We start from the raw sequence: 26199 nt of genomic DNA on the forward strand, positions 1-26199 counted from the left end.
CTAGAATATTTGGGGAAGGTGCTTGATTTTCGTGGCAACCTTTTCCCAGGTGACTTTATCACTGGATACAGTGGAGAGAGCCTGTAGCTTTGTGACTGATCCTCCAAGCTATGGTAATAGTCACAATACAATCTGTCTTGGTTGTACCTCACTGTGGACATTTGTACATAAAAAAGGTCATATGAACCAGAACTAAATTAATACAATTCATATCTCGTAAAGAGGAGGAGGCTGATTCCCAAAAGGTGTGAAAATATTAAGCAGCCCCCCAAAATGCATCTACACAATAGAGTTTTGAAACAAAAGGCATTGTTTTGAAGAGTTTCTATAGGCACCGGTTTGTTAAATAAGGTCTGCAAGAACTTACCCGGACACCACATGTGGGCTGGTGAGGCATGAAATAGCAAATCACGAGTAGGAAGCTTAATTAGGGATTGGCTTTTTGACTAAAAAACAATGACAAAACTTGAGGTGATTGCTCTTACATTGTTTCCTAATATAGAACATGTTATGGCCACCTGAAGAATGCCAAGACTTCCCTTAATAAGAATGGTCATATATTTGGGCAATAAGCCCCTCGACTGCGGACCATTACTGCATAAGGATGCTTGGGAAATTGTACACAGTGTTGTGTGATCCCCCTTTTTGTAAAACAAAACTCTAAAAACCCTGTTGGTGTACCGGAAAACAAGTGTGCATATAACAACTAAAGAACCGTACACCAGTATCCCTTTGTCCCCCTTTCCTTTTGTGTGCCAGTTACTATAACCTTATGTCTTTTTCCTTAGAGGTTTTTGGGGATCCTGCTGTAACCTTCTGATTTTTCCTACCTTCTACACATTCACAGCGGGGCTCATCTGGGTGCTGTCGAAATCATGGAAGCTGGGTTTGGAGACAGGTAAGAGGCGGGTCAGGTTATAAGTTAAGACATAAAGATCTATATTGTGCCCCCATACAACTGTCTTCCAATAAGGTGCTTAACGGGATCAACCTGCTATACTTGCCTTTTGAGATTACCTTCACTCGATCCGGATGGTTAGTTATTTTTCTTTTTTGTGTTTCACTTGCAAATATTCCCCCCACGCAAGTACTTAAATAATCTCCAAGGGGACTCACATGACACTCGTGTTCCTGTTGTTTAAGGAGAACTGGGACATCTTCCCTTTTGCCCCCATTTTTTAAATTTTTTTTTTATTTGATTGGTTGATAAAATCATCTTTTCATGGGGGAGATGGAGAAAGAAAAGAAAGGAGATGTATAACTTGTTTCTTCTTTACAATACGATCCCCTATGTGGTCCTCGTGGGCCCTGCCAGGTTGGGGGGGGCTTGTATGTTGCATTATTCGGCCTTGCCACGGTTGGCGAGGTGGACATATATGATTATATGGGAGAGGGAGAAAGAAAAGAAATGTGATGGTATTCTTTTGTAATGCAATTGCTCCCATGATCCCTGTGGGCTCCACAAAGTTGGGGGGGATTTGAATGCTGCATTTGGGTGGTTCCACGGTTCAGAAAACTAGACATCCCCCAAGGTGCCAGAGCGGGCCCACCCGATCACGCGGGGAGGGTGGGGTACCGAGAAAGGAGAGGGTTGAAGTTATTTTTCACAATGTGGTTGCTCACACGGCCCCGGGCCCCCCCCCCAGGGCGGGCGGGGGATAATTACATGCCACCTCAGGATGTTGCCACTGTTGGTGAAGTTTAGGTTTAATTGACATGACAAGAAGAGTTTGAGACCCACCATACAAAGGGTCGGAGGGGCATTGGTCGCTCCAGGGGGAAACCAGTGTTTGATCTATGATTCTGGGGAATTCCTCCCCGCCCCATATGGGGATCTGAAATCTAATTGAACTTGGGAATTGTTCCTTAGCGGAAAGACGGAGGGTATGTTCCATACCATTTAATCTCCCGAGGCCCGGGCAGCGGCCCTGGTGGTTCGTTTGCTGATCCTGATGTTGGTCGGGCAAGGGAAACGAACACCTTACAAAACGGGTGAGGGAGATGGGGAACAAGGGTGGGGAAGGGGGAGGGACAAGGGAAACGGTTACACCATACCATGGAACTGGGGCTTAAGCATGTGGTCTATATGGAGGGTACTTATTGAAACTCTGCGGGGCATGGGCATCGACGACCATGGCTGAGGGACGAATTGGTACGCTCAATGTCAAGGGCCTCAACTCACAAAACAAGCGATCTCTTACAAGTAACATGTTCCGCAAACCGAAATTGCTAGTTCTTTTCCTACAAGAAACGCATTACAGGAGGGGAGAAGAATCAACGATAAAGGGAAAAGAGATAGGCAGAAACTTCTGGGCATCACACAAATCATCAAAGAAGGAGGGCGTAGGCATTCTCCTTGGTAAATCACTACACCTTACCGATGTTGAGACAAAACAGGGCTTTGGGGGCAGATTTCTGGTGATCAAGGGTTCATCCCAGGGCACACGAGTTACGTTGGCCACCTTGTATGCGCCGAATTCCCGTCAAATTAAATTTATTCATAAAGTCCTCAAAGTCATGGACGAATGGGCTGAGGGAGCTATGATCCTGGGGGGCGAGGGGGATTTCAATCTCATTCAGGACCCCCAACTAGACTGTTGGTCTGCCAAAGGGACGGGGCCGAAAGCTCCCAACAAGGATAACCTAGCCATGAGGGACCTACTGCAGGAATATTACTGGGTGGATGTGTGGCGAAGATGTTGGCAAACCCCGGGTGGGTTACGCGGTTTTCTCCCCCCCTCATCAAACATACACAAGGATTGACCTATTACTGATATCGGAGGAGGGAGGAGGGAGGTAGGTAGCACCACGGACGAACCAGTAACCTGGTCGGATCATGAGCTCCTTGTCATGGAATGGCGAATACAGGATATTCCGAAATCATACAGGTGTCGCTGCAACGACACCCTCATGAGGAACCAGGTGTTCAGGGAATTCCTACGGAAAGAAATAGAAGCCTTCTTTGTAACAAATGATAGAGGGGGTCCCAATGGCCACGGTTTGGGAGGCAGCAAAGGCTACCTTCAGGGGTCTCCTTATTGCAGAGGGCTCAAGTAAGAAACGGGAGAGAGCCCTAATAGAATCCAAACTCTGCGAGGACCTACGGGTCATGAGGGCACAGCTCACAAACAACAATGTAAACCGTGAGGACCTCCTTGGTGAAATGAGAGACAAGAGACAGGCCCTACATACAATCCTAATCGGAGAGGTGGTCAAAAGAATGAGATTTACGAAGCAATGATACTATGAGAAGGGAGGCAAGGTTGGAACACTTTTGGCACATAGGCTGAGAGGGAATAGGGCAGACAGGTGGATAGATAAGGTCAGAGACGGGGCGGGTAAGGTCCAGACAACAGCCAAATGTATTGCCACGTCCTTTGCGGGCTTCTACGAAGCGCTCTACACTAGACAAGAGGACGAATCATTAGAAGAGATACGCAGATATCTTGTGGACCATCCCCTGCCCAAGCTCACAGACTCTGAGAGGGAGGCTCTGGAAAGGTAAATAACAGAGGAGGAGGTAGAGGGGGCCATTAAAAGACTGAAAGTAGGTAAAACCCCAGGGGGGGGTGGATATACAGCTGACTTCTACAAACAATATCAACCGGTATTGACACAACCATTGGCCAAACTCTTTAACCAGAGCCTTGGAATCCATTCCACCAACATTCCTGCAGGCCTTGATCACGGTGATTCCCAAGCCCGGCAAGGACCCGGTGGAATGCGGCTCGTATAGGCCCATCTCGCTTTTGAACACGGATGCAAAGATCTTTACCAGGATCCTAGCAACACGCCTAGAAAAATGCCTCCCTAGACTGATCCACCCAGATCAAGTTGGTTTCGTAATGAACAGGCAGGGGGCGGACAGCATGCGCAAAACTCTGCACATACTGAGTTCAAAAAGGGTTAGAACAGAGGGTGCCCTTCTCCTGTCCTTAGACGCAGAGAAGACATTCAATCGGGTGAGCTGGGCCTTTATGGAGGAGGTCTTATTGTCCTTGGGGATGGGACCTAGGTGGCGTGGTTGGATGTCGGCTCTCTTCTCCCACCCACAGCAAAAGTGGTAGTTAATGGGATCGAATCGGAAGCTCTCCCACTGGGAAGCGGTACAAGACAAGGTTGCCCACTATCCCCCCTCATATATGCCTTAGTGATGGAGCCCTGGGCCATAGCTATCAGGGGTAATGACAAGATTCAGGGCATGAAGATGGGGGAACCAACCATAAAATAACCCTATTTGCAGATGAAGTTTTACTATATCTTGCTAACCCATCCCAATCGGTCCCTGAGGTGCTGAATAGCCTAAAACAATACTGGACCCTGGCGGGCTATAGGGTAAATTTAGACAAATCAGTCGCATTCCCGGTGGGCCAACTCAGTGACGCAGAAAAGCAGTACATCAGGGTCCTCCCATTTTGCAAGCTGCCCGAGGAGTTTTGTCACCTGGAGATCCATATACCGTCAGACCTAGCAGATCCCTTTAGGGTAAACTACCCTCCCCTTTGGTCGGCAATTAAACGAGATCTGGAGCGTTGGACAAAATCCGGCCTCTCATGGATGGCACGCCTTAACTCCATTAAGATGGTGATCCTCCCCAAATTCCTATATCTTTTCCAGATGCTTCCAACCCATATACCAAAGCCATTCCTCCTAGAGATCAAGCGGGCCCTCCTCCGCTACCTTTGGGCGGGAAAAACTCATAGAATTGACTAAGACATTTTGATACGACTCAAAGACGAGGGTGGAGTCAATTTTCCAGACCTAGACACATACTACAAGACATCGCAGTTGCAGATCTTGGTGGACCACTTGACGATGGGCCAGAAGAAGCAATGGGTGGGCTTGGACAATCTGCCTTTCTCCCCGGTCACTCTGGATGAGTGGTTGTGGGTCCCCAAGGCACGTATCCCCAAAGGAATTTTGAAGCACCCGGTCCTGGGGGTGTTGTGGACCATATGGAAAGAGGTGGGTTACATTAGGTGGCTCACAACATGGCACTCACCTCTGAGCTGCATATGGGCTCCCCCACTTTGGGAAGGGATCAACGAGCCATTGGCTTTCCAGCAATGGTTTGAGGCGGGCCTTTGCAGAGCTAGACAACTTTGGAGGGATGGGGTGTTCATATCATTGGGGGATTTGAAAGATGCCCTGGGCCTCCCCAACAGCTCTCCCTTTCGCTACTTACAGCTCAGGGGTGCCCTGACTGAGAGCAGGTGGGGCAACACTCTTAGGCGAGACTTAACAGATTTTGAGAAGTTCATCATCACACACAAAGGAACCAGAGGGGTGATATCACGACTCTATAGCTTTCTGCTACTCTCTACCCCATGGGACCCCCCATCCTCCCAACTACAATGGGAGAAGGACCTAGGCACACCTATTACCGAAAAGAGATGGCTCAAGATATGTAGACAGGCTAGCCGCTCCACAGCTGCACCCCAGTACCACCACCAGGCCCTTAAGCTGATCCACAGATGGCATTACCCTCCACAGAGGATAGCCAGAATGAAAAAGGGCTACGATCCTTACTGCGGGAAATGTCACACCGAAAATGGGGATTTTGTACATATATGGTGGAAGTGTCGGGTGTAACAAACCTACTAGAATGAGGTCCTGTCTTGGATAAAGGATGTGGATGGGATGGAGAGGACCCTATCCCCTTGGCTAATGTTGTTCGGCATCGAGGTGGAGGGGGGGTCCAAAGGTTCAACATGACCATATGCTGCATGTAATGTTGGTTGCCGCCAGATGTTGTTGGGCCCAAAAATGGAAATCACCCGAACCCCCTAGGGAGAGGGAATGGGTCTCTAAAGTACGGGCAATATACGATATGGAATTTTTGACCCACCTGATTGACGATTCCAAGTCAAACATTGAGAGCCTATGGCTTCCCTTCTTCGATAAGTACGGGAAAACAGCGTAGAACACTCAACGCATCCCAGACTGGTTTTCAGGTCTGAACATTGTGGTTTGGTCACCCCCTCCTGATCATGAGGATGTTGCTCGGAATGGGAGAAGCTCCCCATGTGTGTTGGCCCTGGCATACTGAGCGACCCACACTCATTTCAAGACTGCCCGTTGCCCGTGACACACTTTTGTTAGATAACGAGATGGACCCTATTGTTGTTATTAACCTCTGCACCATGGTATGGGGGAGGGAAGGGGGAGGGAATAGATGGGAGGGGGGAATAAGTTGTCTTTAAATTTTTCCTTTTCAGTTGTAACATTCACTTTGCTGATTGTATGATTGCATCATTTATGTCATAACCACAAAAACCTTAATAAAAACTGAATTTTCAAAAAAAAAAAATCATCTTTTCAAATATATATTATAAAATGTCATACATCATACTTTCGACATTTAGTCAAATTATTACAACCTAACACATGGTAAAAGATATTAAGAAAAATCATGAGAATCAATTATTTATACATGAAGCAATTAAATTCTTTACAAAACAAATAACATTCCATAATGATGTACTCTCACCCTCTGGTTATTTATCTTTTGCATTTTTTGGAAAAATTGCAGCTAAGAATTGTACTATTGCGACTCTAACTGCCAATTTTGGGCTACTAAATAAGCATTGCCATATTTCACTCAACTCCATGGTACAATGTTTAACAATCAAATGTTTCTTAAAAAAGATTTTGTTTGCTATTCAACATAGGGCAAGCTACTATACAATGGTCTAGTGTCTCGCTTTGAGATCTATCTAGAGAAAAGTGACAATAGTTTAGCTCTTTTAGAATAATCCTTCTTCTGGCCATCAGCTCCATTGTTGGCTATAGATTCAATCTGAAACGCAAATACTGATCACGTATGTATGAAGGACATTTCACCAAATAGTCAGCCATAACACGGTATTGCTTATGTCCAAACAACTGCTCATCAAAATCTTGGTATTGATATTGATATTTAATTTCTATCGCGTTTCAGAGCACGGCAAGGGAAGGGGAACAGGGGAGAACAAAAACAACAATCTTACTAGGCCCAGTGACAATGAGAACATGCAAGTGCAGGGTAGAGGGGGAAGGGGGAGAAGTGCATGGAAGGGGGAACAAAAGGAGAGTGCGGAGCAAGAAGGAAAAAAATATAATAATAAATAAAAAGGCAACAAACAATGAGAGTGCAGCCAGCAAGTGGCAAGTGCTGGGTTTATGGCAGCAGGCCATGTAGGTTTGAAAGTGCAGGAAGAAAAGGGGAGGACTGTATGGGTACAGATACAGACCCCAGTGCAGGGGGTGGCCCGGAGACAGTGGGTGAGGGTGGCAAGATGAGCAGGTACCTGGGCCCGGGGGACATAGGGTGGCCAGGTGTATGGTGCCAAGGGAGAGTAGAATCAACAGGGGAGAGGAGAGGAGAGGAGAAGGCAGAAGCAAAGTGGAAGGTTTTGAGGTGCTTCCGGAACCGGAGATGGTTCTCCTCAAGTTTTAGAGTGGCAGGGAGGCTGTTCCAGAGGGAGGCCCCAGCCGAAGACAGAGATCTACCCCCAGCTCGTTTCTTTGAGAAACGACTGACCCTGAGGGAGTTAGAGGTAGAGGTAGAGGAGTGGAGTGCTCGAGATGGGAGGTATTTGCAGAGGGATAGCTGAAGGTATGTTGGACCCAGGCCCCAGAAAGCCTTGTGGACAATACAGAGGGTTTTGAATTTAATCCTTGCATCCACTGGGAGCCAATGGAGAGATTTCAGAGCTGGAGAGATACAATCCCAGGGCTTGTTCTGAATAAGTTGTAAAGGGCGGAGAGTAGAGGCAGGTAGATTAAGAAAGATGCTGTTGCAATAGTCCAATTTAGAGAGAACCAGAGCTTGGGAGAGAGTGAGCTTCTGGGGGAATGAGAGGAAAGGAAGAATACCTCTGAGGAGGTGCAGTAGGATATTTGACTTTTTTGATATATCAGCGATGTGGGTGGAGAAGGAGAGTGTGGAATCAAAGGTGACACCAAGGTTCTTGGCCTCGCAGGTGGGGATAGGAGGAGGGCCAAAGGAGACCAGCCAGAGAGTGGGGGGAAAGGAAGGTGATGGTGTGCCAATTAGGAGAATCTCTGTCTTGCTGGCATTAAGACAAAGATCGTTGGCAGCATACCAATCTTGAATGGCAGTTAGGCAATCAGTGATGAGAGAGGTGGAGGAGGTGGCCGAGGGCAGCCTGAAAATGAGTGGCGTCTGCGTAGCACTGGAAGTTTGAGCAGAAAATGGCAATACAGCGGGCAAGAGTTGCCAGGTATTGTTTGAAAAGCCAGGGCGAGAGGTTAGACCCCTGGGGAACACCACAGGTGGAGAGGAAGATAGATGATAGGAAGGACCCAAGTTGGACCTGGGAGGGTCGATCAGAGAGGAAAGAGGTCAGCCAGGCCAGAGCCTGATCGGTGATGCCCAAGTTATCCCGGAGATGGTTGAGCAGGATGGTATGGTTGACCGTGTCGAAGGCAGAGGAGAGACCAAGTAGGATGAGAACAGAGGGAATGCTAGAGTCAAGGTTGGAAAGCAGATCTTCACAGATGTTCAGGAGAGCATTTCCCGTGCTTCTGCCAGATCTGAAGCCAGACTGATGGTCATGGAGACAGCCAAAAGACTCAGAATGAAGGTTTAGCTGAGAGATGGCCAGCTTTTCAAGGAGTTTGCCTAAGAAGGGGGTAATGGAAATTGGGCGATAGTTGGCCGGACAAGAGGGATCTGCTGTGGGTGTCTTGAGGAGAGGATGCACAAGGGAGTGCTTAACAGGGGAGGGGAAGGATCCTGAGGCAAAGGAGTGGTTACAGAATATGGCAAGGGCCGGAGCGAGGGTATCGATGTGGTCCTTGAGAGTTTTAGAGGAACAGGGATGAACCTGTTTTGACGAGGCTTTCATAGATCGGACTTGTCTAGGGACCTCATCAGGGGAGAAGAGAGGAAAGGAAGAGAAAGAGGGTGGGGGGGTGGCTGAAGGAGGGTCAGCGAGTACCGACGGAGAGGGGAGAGGAGAGGGAGTGGAGGAGAGTGTGGACAGGATGTCCTGGGATTTTGAGATAAAGTGTGAGGCCAGGGCATTGCAAAGAGCCTGAGAGGCAAGGGGAGGGGTAGAGACTGCAGCAGGGTTGGCCAGCTCCTTACTAATTTTAAAGAGTTCGGCCGAGCTGTTAGATGCCGCAGAGACACGGGCTTGAATGTGGACTCTCTTCTTGGTACGGACAGAGAGACGGTGTTGCCTTTGGAGTAGGCGACAGGCCACTTTGTCAGATGATGAGCAGGAATCCCTCCATTTTCTCCATTAGCACACACAACTGTTTTGATTCTCAATCCAGTCATGTTGGTGCATTTTAACTTTAGCTCGTGCTGGATTTTGTAGCAATAGTTCCAAGGTAATCGAAGTGTCAGTCAAAGCATCCAAAGTATATTTGCACCACAGTTTAGTAAACTCATGTTCACGTGCAAATAAATGCTGTGCCATGATGCCTATGATGTTACATGTGGACAGACCCAAAGCCAACTTTCTGAGAAATGCACACATTTTCCACTTAATTTGCGATTGTAGTGATAATAACCCTAATTCAAATCATATAAGTGGTAGCGGGGTGGACTTTGCCAAACAAAGCAATTGTTTCCAAAATCAAGCTTCTAGTTGATCCCACCACTTACGCTCCTTTGGCAAAAAAGATTCAACGCCATACAAGAATATAGGAATCACTTTATGTTGGTAAAATTGCATAATATGCTGTAAGGAGAATTGACGATATTTACCTCTGAGGATTGTGGCTTGGGAGATGAGAGTTTGTAATTTACGACTCATCTCAAGTTCAAATACCTCATTGGACATAAAGTCCATTATCGTGACTCCTAAATACTTGTATTTTGGGACCTTTAACAGGACTACATTTTGTAGCTTCCATTTGTAGGGATTTTTTTTTGTTCTGGCATTCGCTTTGCCTCCCATGATTTCCGTTTTTTGTATATTAATCATCAGATTTGCGGTCACATATTGGGCAAATTTGTTCAACAATTTCTCAATTTCTGCAGACCTACCAGCGTCTGTGACATAAGTATAATAAGTATAAGATCATCTGCATAAAGCAAATAACAGATATCTTGGGCGCCTAATTTAGGTGGATCACAATGCACCTTTCTCAAGGATATACCCAGATCAAACAGGAACATATTAAATATTGAGGACGCCAAGATACAACCCTGTTTGAGTCTACGATGTGTGTTAAAGGAGGAGGATAATTTCCCTGTCAGGGTCAATCTGACTTGCATTGAGGTATTCGAATGCAATAGCATGATCAATGCTAGTATCGAGGCAGGGCAATTATATTGCAGTAGTTTGTGATATAATAAGGTGCGATCAAATGCAGCTTTGAAATCTATAAATGCTAAATATAGCAATTGATTCTGAGTCGCATATTTTGATCTCAGCATGTTTAGCATGATCAAATTGGGTATGGTTCCAAGGCCAGCTACAAACCCTGATTGGAATGGATCTCTGAGTTGTTGTTTGAGAGTCCACTCGTTAAATTCCTTTAGGATAATTCTCGAGAAAATGTTCCCGCGGGCGTCCAGTAAAGCTATAGGTCTATAACTACTTGGAGACATCCAGATTCCCCTTTTTTGTAGATCGCAACTAAGATGGAGTGCTTCCATGTCACTGGCAAAGATTGTGTGTGATGTTTTTATTAGGGAAATTATATTAAACAAAATATTCGCCCACAATTCAGGGTGATTTTTTAAAGCACGATTGGAAAGGCCATCAGGACCGCATGCTCCCGACTGACTAGCCTTATTTATGTAGTAAAGAATATCATCTAGATCAAAATGTACATAGAAACGTTTGGAAGCATCCAACGATTCCAAGCTTAATGCATTTTGTGGAAGAGCATATAGTTCTGAAAAATGATTAATCCACATTTGCTCGGTAACATTATTAGCTTGGACAATGGCTTGATAGCCATGGGTCACTTGATTCAGAATTGACCAGCTTCTAGCCATGATTTTAGTTTGCAAGGCATATACCATGGAGGCCCCATCCTTTTGATAGTTTGGCTCAATTGGCCTTTAACCAGTTTTTATATTTGGTTCTAATATTAATTAACAGAGATTCTCTATTGGCTAGTGGTTGTCTTGAAGCTTCACGTTTTGCAAGCGAAAGAGTGCTTTCCTTGATTTAACCTCCTGACTAAAAACATGCAACTTTGGCTGAATTGGTGTCTGGCGCGAACCCCTAGCACTATCGCTTTGAAAGTGTTGCATCATGTCGAAATATACAGTGTCATAGGGTAATTCTCCTAGGCTCATTTCATTCATCTCAGAAACTAAGTATTTGTTAAAGTTGCTTAGAGACTCTTCTGACCATCATAGTCTATTTCCACCATCATTAAGAGTTAGTGCTGCTTGTGGATACAATTCACGAACATTTGCATTTGTTTTAGAAGTGGTCATGATTGCTAGTAATGGTTTCCACGATACGAACATCAGAGATGCAATGGAATAATTCTCCATTGACATAAATATAATCTATAGTAGAGGCACATGTACCTCTTCTCCATGTAGGACGGGGGAATATCCGATTGGCATGTTCCATTAAGCCTGTGTAAGTCATATTTGCCCCCATTTACTCAGCACCTATGAGCAGAGCTATGACATGTTGATCCTTTAGTTAGTCTCTTAGTTCATTCCTCTCATAGATTCCTTTGGGGCGAAGCCAGAGGGGGAGATCTGGGCATTCTGAGGCTTGATCCAGACATGCTTCATGACTGTCCTGAGTGGTACCACACAATACTGGTGGCGATGTGTGAGTCAATGTGTAGAAGACAGTTACTGGACAAGGAAGTGGGGAGTCAAAGTGCCTCATAGAAGGAAAGGTCAGGGATACTCTAGAACGTGTCTCCAGTTCCTTTTTTTAGGTCTGATCTATACAACGTTCCTGGAGAAGGCATGATAGGCGTTTACGGGGGCTCTTAAGTGGACCTGGATGGTGTCCAGTCAACTGGTCGACAACAAACTGGTCGACTGCAATTTGGTCGACACCATTTGGTCGAATGCCAAATGGTCGAATTTTTTTTATTTTTTATATATATGTGTTTTGTGGGTTTTCGTGTGGGGGAAAAAAAAGAAAAAAAAGAAAAAAAAGGGGGTTGGAGGGGGGGACCCCCCCAAAAAAAACCAAAAAATGGGTGTAAAAAAAAAAAAAAAATTTCGACCATTTGGCATTCGACCAAATGTTTTCGACCATTTGACTGGTAACCGACCTGGATATCCTTCGTGCTCAGATAGGGGGGTGACCTGGAGCATAGGGAATGCCAACTGAGTAACAATGACAGAAAGGCGAAGGAGCATACTTCTAAAAAGAAACCATACAGGGAAATTCTTTGCACCAAAAAGAAAAAAAGCCTTTCAAAGAGGAACACAAAGCACATGCACACCCACAGGCTCCACCTTCTTAAATGTTTGTATCATCCATGCACTTGAATTATTCTTTCTCAACACACAAAACAAGCCAAGCAGGGTAGTGCTTGCTACAATGTTAAGTTCCTTGCACTGATTGGTACAAACAGTTCCCATTCTTTCAGACCAATAGATGTATTTTAAAGCATTAGAATGTGTATGTGGGGAAGACAGCATACCGATATACATAGAGTAGCGCTTACATAATGCATCAGGCATAGACCATGCAGCTACACCACAGTTGACTTGCAAAGCTATATGGTGCTGAAAGGCTACTGAATTTACGTTAGCCTTAATGTTCATGCAATCACCTTTAAAGAGGAAAGATCCCAACATTTTAAAAGGATAATACCCACATGACAAAATACACTCCGTGAACAGACTAAGTCATAGACGCTTGCTTGCGCCCCAGTGGATGACCCACCCTAGGTACCACGTACTCTTGCAGGGCCCTGGTATCCTTTGTGTGACCTCAATAGAACTCGAAAGTCTGATGGATGTCCAGATTATAAAAGGGTACTTATCTTCTCAGAGGACTTATTATAATAATATTTAAGAAAGGCCTCTTGATTCATATGGAAATCTAGCAGAACCTTTGGATGAAAGGAAGAGTGAGTCATTTGAACAATCTTACAATGAAATTATAAAAAAAACCTGTGAAAGGCTCACAAGTGGACAAGGTTCTATGTGAAAATGTCAGCTGGGAAAAAGTCACCAGTTAGGTCTTTTTTTTCCGTGCATCCCTAAAATCCTTCCACATATTCAAGGACGTGTATTACTTACTATTCTAACTCCAGTCCTAGAATATTTGGGGAAAGTGCTTGATTTTCGTGGCAACCTTTTCCCAGGTGACTTTATCACTGGATACCGTGGAGAGAGCCTGGAGTTTTGTGACCGATCCTCCAAGCTATGGTAATAGTCTCAATACAATCTGTCTTGGTTGTACCGCACTCTGGACATGTGTACATAAAAAAAAAGTCTTATGAACCAGAACAAAATTAATACAATTCATATCTCATAAGGAGGGGGGGCTGGTTCCCAAAAGGTGTGAAAAATGTAATCCGCCCCCCAAAATGCATCTTCTGAATAGTCTTTTGAAATAAAAGGCATTGTTTGGAAGACTTTCCATAGGCATCAGTTTATGTTAAATAAGGTCTGCAAGAACTTACACACACACCACATGTGGGCAGGTCAGGCATGAAATATCACATATCGAGTAGGAAGCTTAATACGATATTGGCTTTTGAACCAAAAAAACAATGACAGAACCTGAGGAGCTTGCTCTTATTTTGTTTCCTAATATAGAACATTTTATGGCCACCTGAAGAATGCAAAGACTTCCCTCGATAAGAATGGTCATATACTTAGGAAATAAGCCCCTCAACTGCGGGCCATTACCGCATAAGGTAATGCCCCAGGGGCCCATAAAAACAGACCCAAGCATACCAGGGTACTAATGGTGTTTTTTTTTTCCAGCTGTGAGACGCGTTGCGTTTCTCAGCCAAAAAAAAGTAAAAAAAGGCAATCAAATGGCTGCCACGGACAGGAAAGCATAGTTTATTTTCTCTTTCCACGTGGCCATAGTAAACAAAGAAAATGGCGGCCATTGAAGTAAATTGAAAAAAGTAAACAAAAGCAATGCCCGCCATGGAATGGCAGAAGGGACTACTTGTAGTCCCTTCTACCATTCCATGGCGGCCAGTTGCAGAAAGAACACTGGATGCTGCGCGGAGCCTTCTAGGGAAGGTAAGGGCCGTGCGAGGACCAATGAGCTGGCGTTTTACAAGCTCATTGACACTTGCCGGTTACTAATAGCTATTCATCAACCAGGTGGCCATGCTCTGTGCTTGACAACAGAAGTGATGAAGAGCGTGGGCTGCAGAAGTGATGAACAATGGTAGCAGCAAAAGTGATGAAAATCGCCGTTTTTTGAGACGATGTATCTCCCTCATCTGGAAGCAAGAGGGGTCAACTGCAGCTAAACCCGACATCTGAGAAAGAAAACCATGTATTGACAGATTTCCCCACCTTTATAAAAAGGAGACACTACAAAGATGTTCAGATGTGAGCACACGCTTCAGTGCTTGTCGACATGAAACACTACCGTGTGTTGCCCAAAAGAATGTAGACCTTCCCCTAAAAGAAAGGAAGAAAGCTATTGCTAGCATAAAAGATGGCCTTTGGTTATTAAATGTTTATGTGGATTAGAGGACCAAGTGAGGAAGGCAGGTCGTGGGCACTCAGTGACCACAACTGGTCTCACCAGTTGTACTTGGAGGTCTCTGTGTTGATTACAATGGCAGGGTCCTGGTCAGAAGCTGCTTTTGCAGAAGATGCATGTTGCCCTGGAAGTAAACTGGAGCGCGATAAAACAATGGCAGTCTCTAAGCAGCTTATGATACTCTGCATCCCCATGGCAGAATGATGGAGCTGGTATTCAGCAATCTTCGGGACCATGCCCACTTAGTAGCCCCGCCCACTCACAGATGCTTTGCGCCATACATACAGCATAACAATACAAAACGGTGCATCACGTTGTGTGCCAATGAATGTGTTATATGTTGTTAGATGTTATTGTTAGCCCTCATGCAGATGTATAAAGAATGTTGCTGGTGGAATGGAGAGCGGGTTGTGGAGAATCTAGAATGTGGGGAATGTGAAGGCAGTCAGTTGGACTATGATATTGAAAGGATAATGGCTTAAAGTATTGGCGTAATGATTCATTGTTATTAAACTGATCCGCAACAATACTATTTTCAGCAGTTACTTGGCATGCAACACAGTTGTTAAGAATATCTTCAATAATTACATCCATGCATGGAAACCAGACTTGATTTCTTAATATTTTCTTGGTATTTACTATACCCCGGTGACCTTCATGGGCCAACATCACAAGAGCTTTCCTTAAACTTTTGGGTGATACGAGTCTATTTCCCCTCAAAAGAATTCCATCATCCGTTGCTGTCAATTCCCTACTTATTCTTGCTAATCTTTGCATGTCCTTCATGTCCAGCGCCAATGAATGCATCGGGTTTCCGGGTTGGCAGCATGTAGACTTGGGGAGGCTGTCGGAGTCATTGAAGGTAATTGGTGGGGGTTGGGGAAGTTGTGAGGTGGGGCCAAGCAGTGGGAAGTGGGGTGAATTGGAGACACCCCGAAACAGACAGGAGAAAAGAATGGGTAGGCAAAAGACTGATCGTGCACGGCCAGCCTTCACAGCTGCCTTACACAAAGCCGGTATTCTATTTGCATGGTTAGACTCTGAAGTGAAAAAAAGCACAGACCAGCCAAAACAGCCTCTGAGGGATAGGCATAGAGACACACAAGAGGAAAGAAGAACTTTAAAGGAAAAATCATGACCATATAGTGACCTTTTATATACCTGCCTATGCAGGAGAAGGAACAGAAGCAGGAGAAGGAACTGATAATATCACTGACCTGTGATTTATGTTATGTTGCTTGAATCTGTATCGCTGAGGGAAATTGAAAAACGACAGACCCCCTATCGCTGCTTCTGGAAACTGAAAAGCTGTTGGGAATGGCCCATTGAAGGGATAGCCGAAGGAATGAAAGGCACAGGTGCATTTACTGATCAATATTAGCACATGGAAATCGTTATTGACCCCATCCTCTCAGCCAATCAGAAATTTTAGAGTGCAGTCAATAACTACTGGTATTGACTGCACTCACAGGGAATGAAACCTATTGAACCCATAGAAGTGCAAGGTGGTGTGCAGAGCCTAATGTTTCTTGCTCACAGCAAATGAAAGACAATAGAAGTTGACACCTTTGATTATCATAAAGAAACTTTTTCATGTGTCCCCTGCTCCTAATGCATTTACACCTTGAGAAATAACTTAAAGACAGAACTAATGAGAGCAAGAGAGGAGGGACAATAGGAGTCTGCGGTCCTGGCTCATCAGTCTGTATATCATTATTTCTTCAGGTGACCAAACGATCTGAAACCCTCCCCGGCTGTTATATCTTCTCTTGCTTTCAGCAGGGAATAGTTAATTCCACTTCTTTTCCTCCGTCAAAGGCACAGCATCAAATAAACACCAGAAGGCAACAGCCTACTGTTGGACCCAACTTCTGAATTATTGTGCCTGGTGAAAATGTCCCAAAGGGATCTCAACATATTCTTGTAAGTGTAAGAAGAAGAGACTTGATGGAGCTTTAGAAAAGGTATAGCAAAGATAATAGTGAGTGCCTTGTATGTCTCAAGTCCATAGGTGCTGCTATCGAACATGTCAAAATTTGAAGCCTTTAATGATATCCCCCGCCTGTTTCTGGGGGTTAAGTGGGGTGCTAGCAACAGCTCTGTTGCAGGGGACTGCCACTGAAGTGTGACCATGTAATGCCTGCCCCATTAATTGAAAACCCCAGGTGTAACTTGGTATTACTGTGGCACCATGATTGGTCCTGGCATGATTCGAGACCGGCTCAGCAATTGGAGACCAATCGGAGTACTTTTGGGAAGAACAGAGCAGGACTCTGTCACACAGCATGCAGCGCAGCTCCATCGCTGCATCAGTTTAGGGGTCAGACACAGCTCGACGGCTGCGGATCGCAGGTGTGTTGCAACCCTCCTTCTTCCCCGGGTTAGACGCTAGTTTTCACTTGCATTTTTCTGGCTCCTCCTGTCCTTTTGATGTGCCTTTGCTTATACTTCTTGCTATTTTGTTCTTGCCTCCTTATTTTACAGCTTCCCATCTGTCTCTACCAGAACTTTTGCTTGTCAGCTTCTTCCTGCTGTTGCAGAAGCTACAGCTTATTTGCCTTCTGCTGCTTACTGTTAGTATTGGACCTCTTGCCTTACATTTATAGCTCAGGACATTGCAGTCACGTTTCCTACTTATCCTCCACCTTTGCTACCAGTGACGTCTTGCTGCCACAGAACCTGTAGCTGCTGGTTTGCCTTTCATGGAATACGCTGCTTTCTAGTCTTTACCAACCAAACACCACTCTTCTCTTCCATGGGGTTTTTGTGCCTATTGGCTTTTCCCTAAAGAATTCATCCCCGCCCCCGGTTTTCCCTTTGTCTTGCCTGTATCTTCAGGCAGACACTGGTGACAGGTAGGGACCATTGGTTCCTCTTCAAAGACCGAACATCCATCAGACAAAAGAAGACTAGGAAGCAACAACAGAAGGAATCGTGCATCATGCAAGCTCAAACCCGTGGTCAGGACCTAGACCTCTGAGTCGAACCTGACAGCTCTTGAGTGTTTGCAACGCCAAAGAAAATACTCTAATATGGAACAAATCCAGGAGCTATCACAAGCCATTCAGGTCTTGACCCTGGAGCAGAGAATGCTATCCTTAAACCGATCATGACAACCAGGAATGGCCAGGTGCCAGATTTGCCGCCATTGGGGCTGGCCTCAAGAAAATTTGATGGATCTCATAAACGTTAAAGAATTAATTGATGCATGTAGCATTTACTTTACCTTCCACACCACTGCCTACGACTTGTATACGGCACGGCAACTGTAGGCTTCATGATCTCCAATAGAACTGGGAATGACCTGGCCAACCCTGATTGTGACTTCTGCTAGTCCAATGCTGACTAATTATCTTGCATTCATCCAAGCCCTTAGAGGAATGTTTGAAAGACCCAAATTGGTATACTCTGCTTATGGAAACCTTCTTGACATTCACAAGGGTCATCTAATGTTCTCGCTTACATTACTTCCTTCAAGAGGGCAGCGGCAGAAGCAGGCTGGCCAGAGACAGCCCAATGTTCCATCTTTAGAAGAGGTCTCAATAATGACATCAAGGATGAGTTGGCCAGGGTACCCTGTCCTATTACACTCTCTGACTTGGTTTCAATGGCACGCCCGATCGATTTCGGCTTGGCGGAATGAAAGGATGAGCAAAGGAAATCCAGAGGAGTTCCTTGGGGTTCTCATCCTTCCTCATCTCCTGTGTCTGTTACTACTGCTCCTGAAAAACCCATGCAGGTTGAAATAGCCCATGGTCCTTTGTCTGCTTCAGAGAGAAAGAGAAGAAGAGATCAGGGACCGTGTTTATACTGCAGATCAAAGGGTAAGAGGCTGTGAGATTGACCTGACGTACCACCTAGAATGCTGGGAAATGACACACCCCGAACCTAGACTGGACAGCGATTCAGGGTTGTTTCTGTAGTCCCACTTCTGTGTCTCTTACGCCCTCTGAGACTTTGGACTCCAGAATAATGGTCCCATGGGTTCACTTGAGGATCGAGGACCATACACCTATTTAAGTCTTGGCCCTGCTTGATTGCGGGGCAGAAGGCATTTGTATCGGCACTCTTTGGGCCAACAAAGAGCATATATGGGTTATGGTGAAGAAAGAACCTCAACCTGTAGAATGGTTAGACGGTTGGTCTTTAAGTTCAGGGTCCATCAACCGATGCTCCGTTCCTTTGGGAGTCCACATTAATGACCATCGGGAAACCTTGTCTTTTGATTTGGTCTGAGCTGGCCATTTCCCCATAATTTTGGGAATCCCATGACTCTGAAGACACAATCCGCTCATCGACTGGACTGCCAACACCGTACAATTCACTTCTGACCACTGTATCCCCTGTTGCTTTATAAACTCCAAGAAACAACAGGGTTCTTCAGGTGCATGAGCAGGCTCCTGTTATCAGTATACATTGCGTTCCTCTAGCATACCAGGAATACATGGATGTTTTCAGGGTCACCAATCCCAGAGACCTTCCTCCCCACCGTCCTGAGGATTGTGCCGATTTTTCCGTTCTGCAGAAACTACACCCTGTCTATTCATGAGAAGCGAGCATTAAGGGAATACCTCAATACCAACCTACAAAACAGACTTATTAAGGCATCCAAATCGCCTGCTACGGCCCCTTTGTTCTTGGTACCTAAAAAGGACACCAATGAACTCTGACCCTGCACAGACTTTCGTGGCCTCAACTGGATAACTATCCGTGATAGATATCCTATGCCCTAAAGGACATCCTCGAAGCAGTTCAAGGTGCCACTGTCTTCAGAAAATTAGACTTACGTTGAGCATACCATCACCTATGGGTCCAAAGAGGTGACGAGTGGAAAATTGCTTTTCAGACCCCTTTTGGGCATTTTGAAAATCAGGTAATGCCCTTTGGTCTTGTGAACGCTCCACTGTATTCCAGTGGTTCATGGACAGAATCTTCTCTGATCTACTCTTTCAAAATGTAATCGTATACTTGGACGATATCTTGATTTACTCGTTAACAAGGAATTTTATGGAATACATCTTATGGAGGTCCTTGACATGCTACAACTGAACAAGCTCTTGGTTAAGCCACTGAAGTGCACTTTTTAAGGCCATACTGTCTCCTATTGATGATCTATCCTGTCCAAATATGGGATAGAAATAGATCCTCACAAAACCACTTCAGTCATCGATTGGCCCTCTCTGTCCTCTGTAAAGGACCTTCAGTGTTTTCTAGGACTTGCCAATTTTTATCGACGATCCATGTTCAGGTTTTCGGACATCGTCCTACCAATAAGGCCCTTGTTAGAGAAGAATGCACAATGTATATGGAGAAATGAAGCCGAACAGGCTTGCAAACATCTCAAATCTCTTTTGTTCTGCTCCTGTGCTGATTCAACCCAATCAGTCCCTGCTCTTTTTATAGCAGGGACTGGTGCCTCCCATAGAGTCATAGGTGCCGTTCTCAAGCAAGTGGGTATGGATGGTGTAGAGCATCCTGTTGCTTATTACTCCTGAACATTGACACCCAGTGAAGTCAATTATTCAGTTCAAGAAAAGAAACTGCTTGCCATTCGGCAAGCGTGTATTGAATGGTGTCACTCATTGTTAGGGGCTGCCTCACCTTTTGAAGTATGCACAGACATTGATCTTGAAAGTTTTCCAACAAATGGAATGCTGTAACAGCCGGCAGGCTTGGTGTGCCTACTTTTAGCTTCAATGTGACTTCTTTCTTAACTTTTTTCCTGGACATTAAAAGATCATTGCAGATGGTCTTTCTCGCAGTTTTGGTGATCCCCCTAGAACCACTCTCTGCTAGATAGAGGATACTCCTGGGGAAGAATGTTGTGAATGCCAGCAGTGCTTTCCTTCAGGATGTCCAAAGGGCATCAGTCGGATATAAGATGGAAACCAAAATATTGCAAGAGAAACCTGTCCAAAGATCTGATGGTCTTCTATTCCTGAAGAATCGTCTTATTGTTCCCCATTCGCAGCTAGTAGGACAAATGGTATCCTGGTTCCATGACACCAAGACTACAGGTCAAAAGTGCATAAAAGCTACTCTGAAACAGTTTCTCGATCTTTCTGGTGGCCTACTGTAAAGAAAGATGTCAAGGACTACGTATCTTCTTTCCCTATTTGTAATCGGAAAACAAATACTTTACAGCTAAACCATTGGGTACACTCCAACATGGACCAACGCCAAATGGTCCCTCGTTACACATCTCTACTGATTTAATTGTTAAACTTCCACTGTCACGCAATGGTACTACCATTTTGGTTACTACAGATTCATTCAGTAAGATGGCCCATTTTACACCATTACCGTGTATTCCTACGGCTCCCCAGATGGCAGACGAGTTCCTTAAAGAGATCTTCCGATTACATGCATTGCTTGAAACCATTCTCTCTGACGGAGAATCACAATGCACTTCTCAGTTCTGGACTATCCTATGTGATGAACTCAGCATTAAACAGGCTCTCTTCTCGGGTTACCATCCCCAGACCAACAGCCAAACCGAGATAGTCAACAGCACCTTAGAGCAGTGCCTCTGTTGTTTCTCTACTGGTGCCCAAGACAACTGGGTTGATTTTATTACCTACAGCAGAGTTTGCATAAAATGACACCAATCACTCTGCCACCAATATAAGCACTTTTTTTGCTCTATGGGTGTTTATTCCAGGTCTTTACCGTCTTCCATCCTTCCTCCTACCAAGATGCCTACGGTTGATTCTCATTTGAATATTATTGCACAAAATCATCGATCCGCTTATGAAAATCTTGAACAAAGCAAGAAGGCCAATAAAGACCAAGTGGATTAGAATAGAAGATGCGTTATGTGGGTCACTTTGAGGAGGTAGCCACAATAAATCCTGTTGCATTCAAGTTACGCCTTCAGTCCAGTTGAAAATGACCAAAGAAGTGCTTCCTTCTCTGGAGGTACCTGAAGGATATGAGGTCTCTAAGATTTGTGATTCCCGATACTACAGTAGAACACCACCTCATTCATTGGAAGGGTTACTCAGTCGGTGAATGCTCCTTGGAGTCGTCTTCTTATGTCCAGGCCCCTCGTTTGCTTCACCGGTTCCATCTCATGTACCCATGGAAGCCTCGTTCCTCGCCCCAGATAAAGAGAGGGCATACGGTCACGGCACGGCAGTATTGTCTGTGGCGCCATTGGAAATGGGTCCACTCACTGTGGCATCACATTTCCACTAGAACAACCGGTTATCGGTCTAGTTTATTTCAAGATGGCACATGCGCTTTGTATTTCCTCTCTGGAGCCACGAAACGCTGGTGCGTTGAAACCCTCCTTCTTCCCCGAGTTAGACACTTCATTTTTCTTGCTGCTCCTGCCCTTTTGATGTAGCTTTGTCCCTTTGCTTTTCCCACCTGCTATTCTTTCTGGTGCCCTTATTCTACAGCTCCCATCTGTCTCTACCAGAGCTTTTGCTTGTCTGCTTCCTCCTGCAGTTACCAAAGCTACAGCTTATCTGCCTTCTGCTGCTTACTATCGTTATCGGAACTACTACCTTACATTTTCCAGCTTATCCTCCACCTCTGCTACCAGTGATGTCTTGCTATTAGTCATGCTGGATTGTCTCCCGCTCTTAATTAAATCTGAGAGATGTACTACTGGATCTAGTAGAAAGGTGAGAGTCTGTTCTATCATCTCATTGAGCACAAGGATAGAAGGCCCGCACATGTGGGGTTTGCAGTTGCTAACATGCATGAAATTCTCTCTCTCTCTCTCTCTCTCTCTCTCTCTCTCTCTCTCTCTCTCTCTCTCTCTCTCTCTCTCTCTCTCTCTCTCTCTCTCTCTCTCTCTCTCTCTCTCTCTCTCTCTCTCTCTCTCTCCCCCCTTAACTCACCTACATCTCTTATCTGTCCCTATAGCACGTTGAGGTAGTCTACAACTACCAGGCAAGCAAAGTAACCCATTTCATATCACTTGTCAGTGCCTATATTGCCTCCTCTCCTCTCCTCCCAACAACTCCCTTTTCTCCCACACATCCTTTCAATGCTTAACCCTATAGAACTTTGAGATGGCCTCTCTGGTCTTTAGTATCCTGTAGTTTGATTCAAAGTATGTCTGTTCTTTTTTCATTTGTCTATATCTATGTCTGCTAGTTTATGAAATTCAATGAATGCTCTCTAGCCAGCCACACGTTCCTGTTAAAATAGTCTGTAATGTGGATACCGGTCTTATTCAAGCTAAATGTACCCATCCAACTTTGACTTCTACTCTAAGGGCCCTTGCTGCCAGTTGACTAATGCCTTTCGTATGGCCCATCAGTCATGTTAGCTTATATATGATAGGTTGGTAGTGGATAATATCCAGTGCATCTACCCTCAGTTACTTTTCGAGTGTCCATTCTATTTTTAGCTATAAAGTTTTACTATATTGGTCTGGCTTGACAGCAGAACCCAACAGTGACTGATTCACTATGCAGTCTGAAAGTCAGTTGCTTTTGTGTGCGTGTTTGGTTGCTTGCACCTAGCCTGTTGAGTTTTAATCAAGAGTCCTTATAACTGAGGTGTTTTGTAAAATCAATATTTTATTGGTGCTGGACCAAAATAATTCCAATGTTCGAAAAGATTATTTTTCGAATTTTTTGGCTGGTGCCAACATACTCCGTTTGGAGGAACGTGCAACTGTTTCTCCCTTATCCAGGCTTATCAAGGTACAATTATAATTACAATGGGCCTCATTACAAGGTAGGCGGTGGACCAAGGTGCTATCAGCACCTTGGTCCATGCCGGTAAAATACCGGCACCGCCTTGGAGGAAAGGGGAATTACTGCCCTATTCCAAGGTTGGCGGGGCGGTAATTCCCCCTTCCCCATTCCCATTTTTGCCCCATAGGGCATAATGGGAATGGGGAAGGTGCTAATTATGGTACCGCAAATTGCGGTACCGTAGTTAGCACCCTGGTCCCTTTGCGGGTTGGTTTTTAACACCTGCTAAGAAGCAGGCGTTAAAGTACCAACCCGCAAAGGGACCTCGTAGTAAGGCGGTAAGGGTTAACGGTCACCGGTACCATTACCGGTGACCGTTAACCCTTACCGCCTTCTGTGTAAGGAGGCCCAATGTGTGCAATAGAATGTTGTGCATGTAAAACATATACTGCTTTCATGTACAAAGATTTTTCCCATAAACCATATATTCCATACAATTATCATACGCAATCCATATACATCAATGTGCATCTCTGAGCAACGGTGATTTAATAGTTACGTTTAGTAGCTATAGGTCAAGTCAGACTCTGGCCCTCATTAGGACCCTGGCGGAAAGGGGTTTACGCCGGCGTAATGCATGGCGTACCTTTCCGCCCGACTACGAGTTCCCGTAGCGCCATGGTGATTTTTACGCCTGCTTTTTGCAAGCGGAAAAATCCATGGCGCTACGGGACTTGTTGTTAATTATGCCACCGTAATTTACGGTGGCGTAATTAACGCCTTCCCCACTCCCATTATACCCTATGGGGCAAAAATGGGAATGGGGAAGGGTAAATGGGGATTGGGGACTTACCGCCCCGCCAAGGTCGGAATGGGGCGGTAAGTCCGCCAACCCCCCTGGCGGAGTTGGCAGCTTAGCGCCATGGACCATGGTGCAAATTGCACCATGGATCTCCGCCAGGGTCGTAATGAGGGCCTCTGTCTTTTCTTCCACTGTCTATTATTTTATCCTTCTCATATCAAATGGTATTGCTTCACGTAGCATTCATAGTAGTTCCAAGAATGTATTATTGCTTGTAACGTTTAAGGGATACTTGTGGTTTAGGTAGACGTCTTGTTGGTATTCGATCCAAGTGTTCCTTTAAATGGGGTATCTTTAGTTTATAGTAAGGTGCTTCCAGGGTTCATCTTATTGGTTACATTTCTATGGGCTCATCAAGTCAGTGTGTCTTGTGAGGACTTGATGGTCCGTATGTGGGCTGGATTCTTTCAGGATGACAGCGCTCTGCTTCTAGTTCCAAGATGAACTCTGGAAGCACGTTACTATAAACTACATATATCCTATTTAAAGGAACACTTGGATCGAATACCAAGAATGCTTCCGCCCACACCACGAGATAGTCTGACTTGACATGCTAGCTTATAGACAACTCAAATGCTGCTTATAGATCAATCCATTCATTCTTTCCCTCTATTACAAGCTTTCATCTGGGATCAAGAAGAATGCCAAGACTTTTATTAAGGGTTGTATTACAAATCTAGACAATGCAAAATTACATTTCCCCAAACAAAATAGATGTCATGATATTTTCTTTTCCTCCTCTGGAACCTTACCTTGCCCAACATCTGTTCTGCAGTATACTAATAAATTGACCTATTGGCCACAGAAGTGAAAGTCTCGTTTCAACCAATTGTAGGTTGTAGTGTTATCCAAACCCTTCTTTTTCTTGGTCTAATCTAGATGCAGGATTTGCAGGGACCTGTTTCCCATGGCTCACTCGGTCATAGATGCTTGTAAGCAGCAGTGTTAGTGGCTGTAGCAGAAAGGGAAAGATAGGGGGTTCTCTGGCATCTATCTGGACTTTCCTGTGGTCTCTTTCTATGCGCCTCTATAAGCTCACCGTACATCCCGTATCCCCAACCTTCCACAGTCTGGTCCTACCTCCAGCTCAAATAAGAACAAACCTTCAGATGACGTACTTCAATGGAAATTAAGTGAGCTTGAACGTTTAAAAATACTTAAGAATACACCAACCCTCCCCCCGTTAAAAAATCACCAAAGCAAATTGAAAAAACCTACTATTCAGAAACATCCAATAACGTTAAAACTGTCCTATATATACTTATCTGCTGGTGTTTGCTCAACATGCCTCAATGCTCAAACCACAAGTGAATTAGACTATACTTCACTGACAAACCAAGAATACAGTGAAACATGTATACAGTTGTATGCATCCTTTAGTGCTGTCTGTCTTGCGTTGAAAAATGCAACCTACAAAAAGGCACCGCCCTAAACACAGGACGTTTTCCTAGAGCAAGGTCTTGACATTTGAGCTAAATTGCATACCCACAATGCATTGCCAATCTGGCTCTGAAAAGCAGTGAAATTAAAGTGATGGCTTCTGGGTGGCGCTCCGCTGCATGTGAATTGGCTGAAATGGTTAATTCTAAATAAATATAGGCACATGTCATAATGTGCATGCACACCAAATCCACCCAAGTCCAGCGACCCCCTTAGTGGGGATTCCGGCACACCCTTTCTGTGATTTGGTACTCTGGGCCCCAGGGAGGTATGTTCTCATAAGTGTAAGAAGATTGAAACTGATTCAAACATAAGAGATGTTGACAGAAAAAGTCCCCCTTCCTGTGCTCCTAGAAGTAGTGAGAAAGACAAGTGCACGCTCCAAAGTGTACCATGGTCTGTCCCAGAGGCGAAACTGAAAGACAGTTCTATCAAGAACAAAACCAATGAGAAGTGCATTAAGAACATTATTTATTATTATTCCTGAATAAAAACTAGTCTTATTTGCACATTATGCGAGCCCCTCTACTTAGAACAAAATATGGCAAAATAACCTGTTCTCTAGGATGGTTCCAACACTTGAGGGTCTCTACAGCCACGT

At 44.9% G+C, this 26199-nt stretch overlaps 1 long non-coding RNA gene across 1 annotated transcript in view; it reads left to right on the forward strand.

Annotated features, from left to right (window-relative positions):
* Positions 1–795: 795 nt before the first annotated feature.
* Positions 796–26199, forward strand: part of LOC138582232 (uncharacterized) — an 89903-nt gene continuing 64499 nt past the window's right edge. Inside the window, exon 1 of the long non-coding RNA XR_011304988.1 lies at positions 796–898. This is a non-coding gene — a long non-coding RNA (uncharacterized lncRNA). The remainder of the gene's footprint in view (positions 899–26199) is intronic.

This window comes from Ambystoma mexicanum, chromosome 3q (genome assembly GCF_040938575.1).
Source record: "Ambystoma mexicanum isolate Mex_15411 chromosome 3q, UKY_AmexF1_1, whole genome shotgun sequence".
NCBI classification, from domain to species: Eukaryota; Metazoa; Chordata; class Amphibia; order Caudata; family Ambystomatidae; genus Ambystoma; species Ambystoma mexicanum.